Here is a 12,346-nt window from a genome sequence, read left to right as displayed (position 1 = left end):
TTCCTCCCATTATTTCATCATTTTGACATTAATGCTACAATCATAGGTTTTAGCATCAGAGATACGATAAAACAAATTAAATTCTGTTGCTTACTCATCCTGTGACTTAGTGCGCCTTACATAATCTCTCTTATTCTCTGAAATTAAGTGGAAATTATAGCTATCCTATTCTTTATTTTAAATGTTAAAGATAACGTAAATCAAGTGTTTGACCTAGATCCTGACATTCAGTAAACATCAATCAATAAATAATTTTGTTACAGATATAATCATTTAAATACCTATTTCCTGTCTTAGCCTTCCAGAGATACTGATTTTTATAAGATTTTCAGATACAGTATTGATGATTTAAATATTCACTAAACATTTGACAATGGTAATATTTTTATAGTTACAAATATTAATATATATTTAATGTTTTGTTACAAACAAGGGATTTTACAATGCCAAGTGAGTCACTAGTTAGTTCATTAAGAATTAGTCACCTGGGGCTCGGCCCCTGTAGCACAGTAGTTACGGCACCAGCCACGTGTGCCGAGGCTGGCAGGTTTGAGTCCAGCCCAGGCCAGCTAAACAGCAACGACAACTGCAACAAGAAAATAGCCAAGTGTTGTGGCAGGCACCTGTAGTCCCAACTACTTGGGAAGCTGAGGCAAGAGAATCCTTAAAGCCCAAGAGCTGGAGGTTGCTGTGAGCTGTGACACCATGGCATTCTACCAAGGGCAACATACTGAGACTGAGTCCCCCCCCCCCAAAAAAAAAAAGAAAAAGAAAAAAAGAAATAGACACCTTGGTTCCAGTCAAAACACTATTTCTCAGAGTAAATCAGGTGACTTCTCTATGTCCCCACATTCCTCACGTGTCCAGGTGGTTTCCTAGGCTACATTTTGGCTCCCTCATACATGCTACCTGAGTTTTCATACCTATAGAATGTGGCTGATATATGTTTCTTTGGAAAGTAAATGGATGAATAAATAAAAGAATATAAAATGTTTTTCAGGAAAATTTCTCTGTCAGGTCTCTCAAATTGTATATCTATTTTGCTGATTAACAGATGCCTTTTGTAACTTTATTAAAGCATCATTGGACGCGTGATCTCTCAGTATTTTCCGTGTGTGTGTGTGAGCACATGTGCGTGTCTTTCTGAGAAATGGAGAGCAGAGATGTAAGAGATGGCAGGAGAAGGGCTTCCAATCCCGATGTTCCTCTCATTCATTCTATCCTCTGTCCACGTGCCGCCCACCCTGCCTTCTTTCTTCACTGCCGCCTTCTTGAGAGCGTTTAAAGTTTGCCTCACATGGTGTCCCAATTCCTTGATCCTCTTGCATCGATTTGAGCTCTGAGAGTGTTGATTATTGCTAGGTTTCTGGCCCAATTCTCTATATTAAAATTTCTACTGACACTAATAAAATAAAATTCTCCTATAACTAACTGGCAAAATCCACTAACTTCAGTTGCTAAGAAAAAGTTTCGAATGTAAAGCGCTTGCTGAGCAAACAACAGATTAAGTTTGCTACTTCATGGCCCAGACATCCAGTTTGTGAGGAGAATAGGAATTCAGACACAGTGAGTATAATGTAATGAGGATGAGACACTGGAAAGAAGACCAAAATACCAATAATTGAGATAATTAACTTTTTAATGCAATCGCAGTGAATACACCGTAGGCTTCAGGTTCAAATATGGTTAACCAAGTTGCTGGGTTGATCCAGTCTAGATCGAAAAGTTTTATATTTTATTTACTGTGATTTATTTTACCTTAAGTTTCGCTGCTAAAATGTGCCAACAAATATACTTTATCTTGAATACTGAGTTTGGAGGGTACCCCTGTGATTTTGACCTCGAAGTAATTTTTTCACCTACCTCACTGTGGCACAGCACTTGGTCAGCGTCTCTGTTTTATCTGAAGTTATTATGGTAAATGTTGACAGTCCTAAAATAATGCAGAGTTTCTACATACGTGTGTATATACTTGTACACATATAAGACTAAAGAGGAGTAATATCAACATAAACCAATATAAACAATTTGTCTCCTAATAATCTATTTACTTTTAGAGAATATGCCAGAAGACAGTTTTTCCCACAACAACAAACAGCAAAGTCACAGTATCCCAAATCAAAGAAAAAAATACCAAAGACAATTTATGGGGTTTGGTAACTTTTTTGACAGAAACATATGAGAATTCTATTATAGAAGTGAAGACATTAATTATAGATTTCTTGCCAGGAGAGACGATTGCATGTCTAACAATGATGTAAGATGGGTTCTGCATCAGCCAATTCTCTTCTCCTACCAAGCAGGGATTTTCTTTTAAGTTTTACATTATTAATGATAAAAAGAATACAAATCCCTGGCTGCCCAGAGTGCTAAATCTTACTTTAAATACCATCCAGTTATTTTGAAATCTCAAATGTCTGATGATTAATATCTTTTTGTAATATAGTAAATTAAGAAGTTCATTCTGATCCATTCTGCTTCATGCTGTCCCAGCTTCCCATTTTATGATCCAACATTCTTGTCTTAAATAAAATCATACTCATCTCTATTGAACTGGTTGCCTCAATATATCTAGAAGGGAAAAAAAAAGAAGTTTCTTCTGGTCCTGCTGCCAATCTGATTATATACAACAGAGACATCATTTCCTCTGAGAGTTTCCATTCCAATATTTAAGATCCGTAATTTCAATGGAAAAATTTATAAAACCAAAGTGATGGTTTTGAAAACTATTTCCTAATTTCTAAATTATCTCTAAAATGGAGCAGTTCAGTATCAATCCCCAGTGACACCTTAACATTACAGGAAATGAAATGGCAGATTTAGAAACTGAAGAGGTCAATCCCTTCAGTGGGACAAATAGTGAGCAGGCCAGAACATTCTGAAGCAAGTATGTGAAACTCTGGTTAAGCAAGAATCTAGGAGAGTGCTTGAGGGAGAAAAACTCAGATATTTCAGTGAATTATGAGATTCCCAACCTGGCTAGCATTCATCTGCCAGCCCCGTGGGGATGTCAGACCACTGTGGAGTATAACTTGCTGGTGCCAGAGTGAGCAACAGAGATTTTTTTCCTCCAAATATTCAGGTTTTTCATTTTGATGCTTTTAATTGCTGATGAACTGGCACAGAGGTAGATAATTAATTTACCATGTGGGCCAAAGTGGTCATTTGTAAAAGAGCATTTAAAAAGAAAAAACACTCTTTTTAAGTTTTTTTCATTTCCTATTGGACAGGTATTTAGAGAAAACTTTATCAGCTTTCTGATGGACCATGAGGATAGCAGAACAGAGACTCCCATGACCACACACAGCAGCAAGGAATATAGCTTTTCTGAAAATTGATTTAAAATGTCACTAAACAACCTGACAAGTCAAGTATTCATAAAGTACCACCAACAGTGCTAGGGAGATGGGAATAATTTGATATACAAAGTTAACACATTACAATTTTCAAAATGTTCCATTCTCGACAAAAAAAAATCATAAGGCACCCCAAAAATAAAAGTATGGCCCATTCTAGTATAAAAACGAATCAGCAGAAATCAACCTGAATAAGTGAAGATGTTAAACTTATTAGACAGGTAGTGGGTTCAAACCTGACCTCGGCCAAAAACTGCAAAAAAAAAAAAAAAAACCTTTACAAGGGTATATGTGAAATTTACTAAATGTAGAATACAAATGTCTTAACACAATAACATAGAAAATGCCACGAAGGCTATGTTAACATGTTTGATAAAAATATTTCAAATTGTATATAAAACCAGCACATTGTACCCCATGATTGCATTAATGTACACAGCTATGATTTAATTTAAATTAAAAGAAAAAACAAAACAAAAACAAAAACTGTCTTAAATATGCTCGAAGGTCTGAAGGAAACCATGGACAAAAAAATTAAGAGAGCAATTAATAGAAGCTGAAGAATTTTAATACGTGGCTCAGTGCCTATAGCTCAGTGTCTAGGGCACCAGCCACATACACCAGGGCAGGTTTGAACTAGCCTGGGCCTGCCAAACAACAATGGCAACTACAACAAAATAGCCGGGCCTTGTGGTGGGCACCTGTAGTCCCAGCTACTTGGGAGGCCAAGGCAAAAGAATCTCTTAAGCCCAAGAGTTTGAGGTTGCTGTGAGCTGTGACACAACAGCACTCTATCCAGGGTGACATAGTAGACTCTGTCTCAAGAAAAAAAAAAGAATTTTAATACCTATGAAAAGGAATCTCAGTAGAAATTCTGGAGCTGATCAATACAAATTAGATGGAAACAAGAGAGAGCGGATGTTTGCAGAAGACAGGAAACACACTGTTGCTACTGAACTGTACACTAAACGCTGTGCACTTGTAACTTAAATATGACACATATAAATTTTATCTCGATTTTAAAAATTTAATAATCACATGATACATTAGTATTATACCTATTAGTATAATACCTATTAAGTTTGAAACCAATTATATTATAATATATTGGGTGTGTATTTTGCAAATTATCTCGTCTCTCAGTCATTGAATTGGCATTAGAACTAAATCTAAAATGTCCAGAGAATTTATTTTCCCAACAAGCAGAATTGCCAAAAGATAATACCAATTCTGAATGTTATTTTCTTTCTTTATCCTATGCAGCAGAAATTATATGCCTCAAGCACCAAATGCAATGAAAATCAAATTGGTCATTGAATATTTACTAGATATAATTTATATACTAGCTTCCTAAAATTCCTCTTACTTTTACTTTTTTGGGTTTTTTAATTGTTTTCTCCTATCTTACTTTTTTCAGATAATGGATTCAAGATTATAATTCTGCATATTTGTTTTCAAATGAAAATAAAATTATCACATTATTTCTGCCTTTGGATATTTAATAAATTTTACCAAAAATTATATACTTTATTGAGTAGGAAGGGGAGTAGTCCACCAAATTCATTTGATGTTTAAAACTGATTACAAATGGTATGTGAAAAATAATATAAGAACAGAAAGTGTGCAATGAAAAAATTGATACCGATGGTGTCTAAAGAGCTCCTCATTTTATGTTTTCTAATCATAATTTAGTAAAAACCACTAACTTAGATGTTTATGAATGCTATGTAATTTATTTTTAGTAATTAGTTTCAAAGCTACTATTTTATGAGAATATACTGTGTATTGAAAAACTGAATATGAAAACCCTATAGATGTCTGGTTTTTTTTCTCTTGCTATGTTGCCTGGGCTGTAGCGCACAATCATAGCACACTTCAGCCTCTAACTACTGGGCTATCTCATCCCCCGGATTTAGATACTCAGCTCCCAAGTAGCTAGGACTACACATGCCCAGGTTCAATTTCTATAATTGTTTAAAAATATGCTGTACCAGAAGATGAATTTCATCTAGTAAATTGTAATTTCTTTTTTTCTTTTTGAGAAGTCTTACTCTGTTGCCCATAGGCTAGAGTGCTATGGACTTGGCCTAGCTCACACCAACCTCAAATTCCTGGGCTCAAGGGGTCTTCCTGTCTCAGCTTCAACAGAGGCTGGGACTAGGGGCATGTACCTCCATATTCGACGAATTTTTCTATTTTTACTAGAGATGGGGGTCTCCCTCTTGCTCAAGCTGCTCAAAGAGCAGAGATGGGGGGGGGTCTTCCTCTTGCTTCCTCTTGGTCAAATTCCTAAGCTCAAGTCACCCTCCTTCTTAGGCCTCCAGAGTGCTAAGATTACAGGTATAAGCCACTGTACCCAGCCTGTATTTTTATTCACTCATTGCATTTTTTATTATTCTTTTTCTAGGCATATTGTTTTTATTTTTCTTTTGGGTGTTTTCTTCGTTTGTTTGTTTTTTTCTTTTTCTTTGGGTGGAAAGTTTGAATATTTGAAATTTCTTTAAACAACATGAGGAATTTTGATGTTGGCTAAAGATCTACCTACATATCAATGCAGTGGTTTACAGACCTGTATGTGTGTAAATATAAATATGTCAGTCATAGTATACGATGTATGATTATGTTATAAATCCTATTATTATATGAAATAATATCCTACAATTATATGAAATGATATATACTATTTATAATATAAATGATATAGACTATAACTATTATAACTATATATTATAATATGGTATAGTAACTATAACTATAGTATTATAAGTGATATATACTATAATATTAATATAATTAATATTATTAATATGAATAATATCCTATGATTAGATGAAATGATATATATTATTATATATTATATATTATAATGTATAGTGTATATGCTTATACTATACTATGTGTCAACCATATGTGTATAGATAGATATAGATATTCAATCTTTTATCCCAATACTTTACTTGGTATATAAGATCATACATAGATACATAAATGGGTACATATCTAGATAGAGATGGATATATGTCACTGCCATAATTAGGATTGTTGCCTAGCCAAAACTTGTTTTATCAAGTGGTGGTTAAGTGTTTAAAATTTGAATTCAGGTATTAAAAGCCTATTTGTACCTTTTCAGGAATTAAACACTTACTTGTACAGTTTACCTGACTGTGCATGTCTCCAAATACAGAGATTTCACTAAAAGTTAAGAAAGGGAAAGCTTTCTGTACTTGAAGTATCATTCTAAAGGCTTCATGCTTTGTGGTTTATTTAATCAATAAAGCAACAAATTATGTAGATATGTGATAAATAAACCTTCATGGTTTTCTTGTATATAGTAGGGTCATGTATAGAACTTAATACCCTTTACCTGTGAAAATAAATGAAGAGTAAGGGAGACAGAATGTGCAAACTATTTGTTATATTGCTATGGCACAAATAAAATACTTCAAACTATTATTATCATTATTTAAATCATTCTAACATACTTTCAGATTATGAAATGAATACAGGCAAAGTCAGGGATGTGGCAAGTTGATTGAATATGACATCTAAAGCTATTGCATTTATCTCCAGATAGAAATCAGGTCATCTACTAGAAGGCATTCGAATATACATAACAAAAGTTATTTAATTCATGTAATAATTTAAGATATTTCCTTACTTTACTACAAGGTTTATAATGTGAATCACAAATCTACGTGTATGCACTATATATCAAATGGTGTGTTGTGAAATTATTGTCACTAATTAATAAAGACTGTGTGTATAATACTTAAAAGAGGAAACAAATTAAATGAATTTTTAACTAACATGATAATGGTGAGAAGATAGTTGATGATAGTTTTGATTGTGAGTCTCGAAGAAGAGCTAATATTTGAGACTGGACAAAGAGAGAAACACAAAAAGAAACAGAGAAACAGAGGGAAGCAGAGTCAGAAAAAAAGGGATAGGAGAGAAAAAGGGAAACAATAGACAGGAGACAGAGGAAGGAGGAAGGGTGAAAAGCAGGCAGGCAGCAAGGAGAAAGAGAAGAAGAGTGGGAGGGGTGTAAGAGCATGTAGCGCTAACTTCAATTTGGAGGAGGACAGTGTATGCTTGCGGTTAGAATACAGACCTGCTTGAGAAGAGATGTCAGATTATGTTCCTGGGGCTGCAGCTAGCCGACTCTGCCCTTGGCTTCCTCTCCTGTGAAGGTATCTTGTGATGTCTGTAATGGACTTTGATCTCATCTGAAAGAAGATGATCAAGGAGGCACCATTTTCCTCGGTTCTTACAGACACTTGACAGCAAGAGGTATCAATTTCTCATATGAGGCATTGGAGTAGCCTTTCTGGGAATCTTAACAATTGACTGGTCAAATCATAAGAAAATATTGTAAGAAAAATTGAAAGAAACAGTTTTGTGCCTTTGGGAAATAGACTGACAGCAGTGGCAGACCTTTGAGGTTTATTCCATTCTTTGTTTTAGTAGTGCTACAATTTTTAACACTCTTTCTTTTAAAAAAAAAATGTGTATCGGATTTTAAAATAATTTGAAAGAAACAGCATCTGTTCCTTTTCTCAGAAACCTATCCTTCCAAATTTATAGTGTGCACTGTGATTGTGTGTGTGTGAACAGCTACTTTCCTTACATCCTTGTAAGCTTTTATGAGTACCAATTCAGTTTTCTTGAGGTTCTGATCTAAATTTTCTCCCTCTGTGCCAAACTGGATTCTGTTACTTCAAGTTGTACAATGCAAAGTGTATGTGTGTGTGCACTTGTGTGTGTAGGGGTGATCAAATGTGTTACATAACAATTCCTATACATCTTTAAATGGCAAATGTTTACATTACCAAATTAAATGCTTTGTATAATTTAGCACTTATCCCAAAATTAGCACTTTAAAGAGAAGATTAGAGACTGTTATGCTAGAGACCTATATTCTGTGGATAAACATGATCTATTTCTTGCAGCTCAAACAAATTGTTATGTCTCTTTTGGCATAAACCAAATCCTTACTTCAGATTATCTATGAATAAATTAACAAAGAAAAAAATCTCAAAATGTTCTCTATTTTTCTGTCAGTGTTTTGATGAATAGTTTCTCCTAACTGGAATCTTAACATGATCAGTCACAAAACCTATAAGGTATTAAAAAAAAAAAAAAAGAAAGAAAGAAAGAAGAAGAACTCATTTGGAAATACTTTAAAGTAAGTATTAATATTTAAGGTAAGGTTGTGAAGAAATTGTTTTTCATAAAAATTGTTTCTTTGTATAAAAACTATTAAAGATATTTAATGTCTCATTCTTAATTTTATACCATTTCAAAATATTTTGGGTTGCAAACTAATACAGCTTCTTTGAAAAGATGTATGGAGAACTTTCAAAGAACTAAAAATAGACCTTCCATCTGATCCCACAATCCCATTACTAGGCATCAACCCAGAAGAAAAAATATTTTTGCTATAAGGACATTTGCACTAGAATGTTTATAGCAGCTCAATTCACAATCAACAAAATGTGAAAACAATCTAAATGCCTACCAATCAAGGAATGGATTAATAAACTGTGATATATGTACAGCATGGAAAACTAGCCAAAAAAATAAATAAATAAATAAATAAAAGAGAGAGAGAGATGTTACATCTTTTGTGTTAACCTGGTAGAACTTGGAAAACATTTTCCTTAGTAAAGTATCACAAGAATGGAAAAGCAAGTATCTAATGTACTCAATACTAATATGAAACCAGTAGATGCACAAATATATGCCCACACAAGAGAAAAACTCAATTAAACTCAAGTGGGGGAGAAGAAAGAAGGGAGGACCAGAGTGGAGGGAGGAGGAGGATCAGTGTGTTCTCAGCTAAGTGGCACAATGTAAGGGTATATGGCACACCTCCTGGGGGAGGGGCACAACTATAACTTGGACTATACCTTAACAAACACACACAATGAAACCTAAATGTCTGAATTCTCTAATTAATGTGAAATTTAAAGAAAAAGAGAGAGAGAGCCTTTATTGCATCCTGATCTTGGATTTCCAACCTCCAGAATTGTGAGGTATAAATTTCTGTTATTTTTTTTTTAAATTGCAAACTACTCATCTATAAAAGACTTTCAATTAAAAAAAAAATATATATATATATGTAAATATATAGAGGGGATATTCTGTCAGTTCTGTTTTTCTGGAGAACCCAGAGGAATATAGTCACTGATTCACTCCAACATCTTTGTAAGTGCTACTGGGTAACTTAGATGATTGTTCAAGGAGAAAACTGATAAATATGCTTTGAATATGGCTTATACTGCTGTGAAGTTTCTTTTCTTTTTTTTTTTTAGAGACAGAGTCTCACTTTGTCACCCCTGATAGAGTACTATGGCTTCACAGCTAACAGCAACCTCCAGCTCTTGGGCTTAGGCAATTGCCTTGCCTCAGCCTCCCAAGTAGTTGGGACTACAGGCACCTGCCATAACACCCAGCTATTTTTTTGTTGCAGTTTGGCCAGGACCAGGTTTGAACCTACCATGCTGGGTATATGGGGCCGGTGCCCTAGCCACTGAGTCACAGGTGCTGCCCTGTGATTTTTTTTTTTTTTTAATGAAAGAACAGTCATATTGTTAGATATAAGTTCAAGAAAGTATCTGAGAAACTGTTAAAAACATGTAGCAACAGAATCAGATCCATCTTACTTAAATCTACACCCGTGTTAGCAGTGAGAATACTTTCTCCTTGCTCTCTCTCCACCTTCCTCCTTTAGACGCAATCCTTGCAAGGCTCCTGGGTCAGCAAAACTCTGCTGATCAAAAGAGTTAAAGGGATCATTGTTGTGAAGACTAAGAGAAAATGATAACAAACAATATTTTCTTTTCAAATTATGGAAGCTCCCTCTACTCAGTAATATGGATAGTAACCAAAGATGTCTTTGTGATTATTTGTTTGTTTTCTGTTTTGATTTTTATTTGATTTTTTCTTTTGAATCAGTCAAGTGCATTCATTTACTTATACTATTTTTTTTAATAAAATAGAAACCTAACATTTCTCAGGCTCAAAATTTTCTCATTATAGACTTTTAAACATGTGAGGCATATAGGCAAAGGATTAACCAAATAATTGGAGTAACAAAATGATGACTATTTTCCCTGTGACCCCCCAGGGAATAATGATACACATATTCAGTGAATGATTTGCTTTTCAGTTCAGGCTAACTGATGATAACACAAATACTTTCACTGTGAATGGACACATCAAAATGTTCCAACTTTCCATGGCCAGATATTTTAGTTGTAGAACTTATCTATTATTAAAATATAGGCATAGTTCATGATTACTGTTCATATATGACCATCATCACCATTTTTACAAATTGGTTTGATTTTGTAACTCACTCATACAAATAAATTGAACACCTCAAGACACTTAGTTAATTTGGTAACCACATGAAGTCATTTCCAAGGGTTCCTGGTACCCTGTCTGCTGAAGTTTGAAGGTACTTTTTTATCTTCCTCCATGAAGCACTCTGTCTCAGTTCACAGACAAGATGAAAGTAGGTGCTATTTCTGAAGCAATTCCTCAAAAGTCATTTTCTCCAAAGTCTGCCTAATTATCTCTCCAGAAATTCTTTCTCTGCCTGCTTTCTCCGAATCATCATAAAGATCTCAATTTCTTCTCTTTTTCCTCATTGCCACAGAATTTCTGCTTGGGGTTAATGTCTCTTTGTTGAGACAATTAGACAGAAAAGAACAAGCTTATCCTATAACGATATGACACACCTAAGTCGACTGTCCAATTTCTAAGGGAGAAACCTCTCACTCTCACTTAAAATGAAAATAAGCTTCTTTATCATGACACAGAGCAACAACAAAAACAACATTAGCTGCCAGGTTTTAGTTTTGTAATGTCCAACCTGTAAATATCACAAGCCTTTTCTTGAAGATGGTTGGCATGCGGTTTTCATTGCACAGAAAGCTCTCTTTTCTACAAACCTACATCTTCCTTCTCTCACTTGTATAAACACAGATTTTATGGCAGTGTTGCCAATTTCAAGTAAACATCTATATGAGAATATTTTGCAAAAACAACATTTGAGTTAAATATTACAATAATTTTAAACAAAGATTTAAACATATTAGCAAGGATACTTTGTATGTATGATAGAATGCATTCTCAAAATTGTTTTTTGTTCTGCAATATAATTTAAATATACATTCTAGAGAAACCAATGCTTATTTGTCATTTGGGGTATTGCCTACAAATTGAGGTCTCTCCCATATTCTAGGAAGCAGTGGTTTTGGTCAATTAAATGGCTTTGTAGTAAACTTCAAGTCATGCGTAATTTGTTAGTGTTCAAACAATCCTATGGAACACATATAACTCCCAAATGTAGCATAATTTTTATGATAATGACTAAAATGTTTTTGGAGGGGCTGGGTATGGTGGCTCACACCTGTAGTGCTAGTACTCTGGAAGGCGGAGGCAAGCGGATCTCCTGAATTCACAAGCTCAAGACCAGCCTGAGCTAGAGCAGGACTTTGACTTTAAAAATAGCCAAGTGTTGTGGTGGACACCATAGTTCCAGCTACTTGGGAGACTAAGGAAAGAGAATCACTTGAGCCCAAAAGTCTGAGGTTGCTGTGAGCTATGATGTCACCTCTACCTGGGTTGACAAAGGGAGACTCTATCTCCAAAAATAAAATAAAATAAAATAATAAAATGAAATAGATTTTAGAAATGTGAGTTACTCAAAACCCTAGTAACGATGGCTTTAAAATGCCTCAGGTAGATCTTGCATTGTAGTTACTTTTTACTTACCTGAAGTTACTATTAAAATCAATTTTGCATTTGTTAAATATACACTAAGTGTTGCAGGCAGACAGAAGGTCCAGAAATTCATGGAAGAAGCTACTCGGGAATTAAAGCAGACTAAAATAGATCATTGTAGCCAAATTCTCTCATGGATAATTAAGAATGGACAGGATGTAAAGCATGCAGTAAAGAAAATCTATATGAGAAGCTAT

This window comes from Otolemur garnettii, unplaced genomic scaffold, assembly GCF_000181295.1.
Source record: "Otolemur garnettii isolate 467f Iridium unplaced genomic scaffold, OtoGar3 scaffold00150, whole genome shotgun sequence".
NCBI classification, from domain to species: domain Eukaryota; kingdom Metazoa; phylum Chordata; class Mammalia; order Primates; family Galagidae; genus Otolemur; species Otolemur garnettii.
This window is presented reverse-complemented; position numbering follows the sequence as displayed.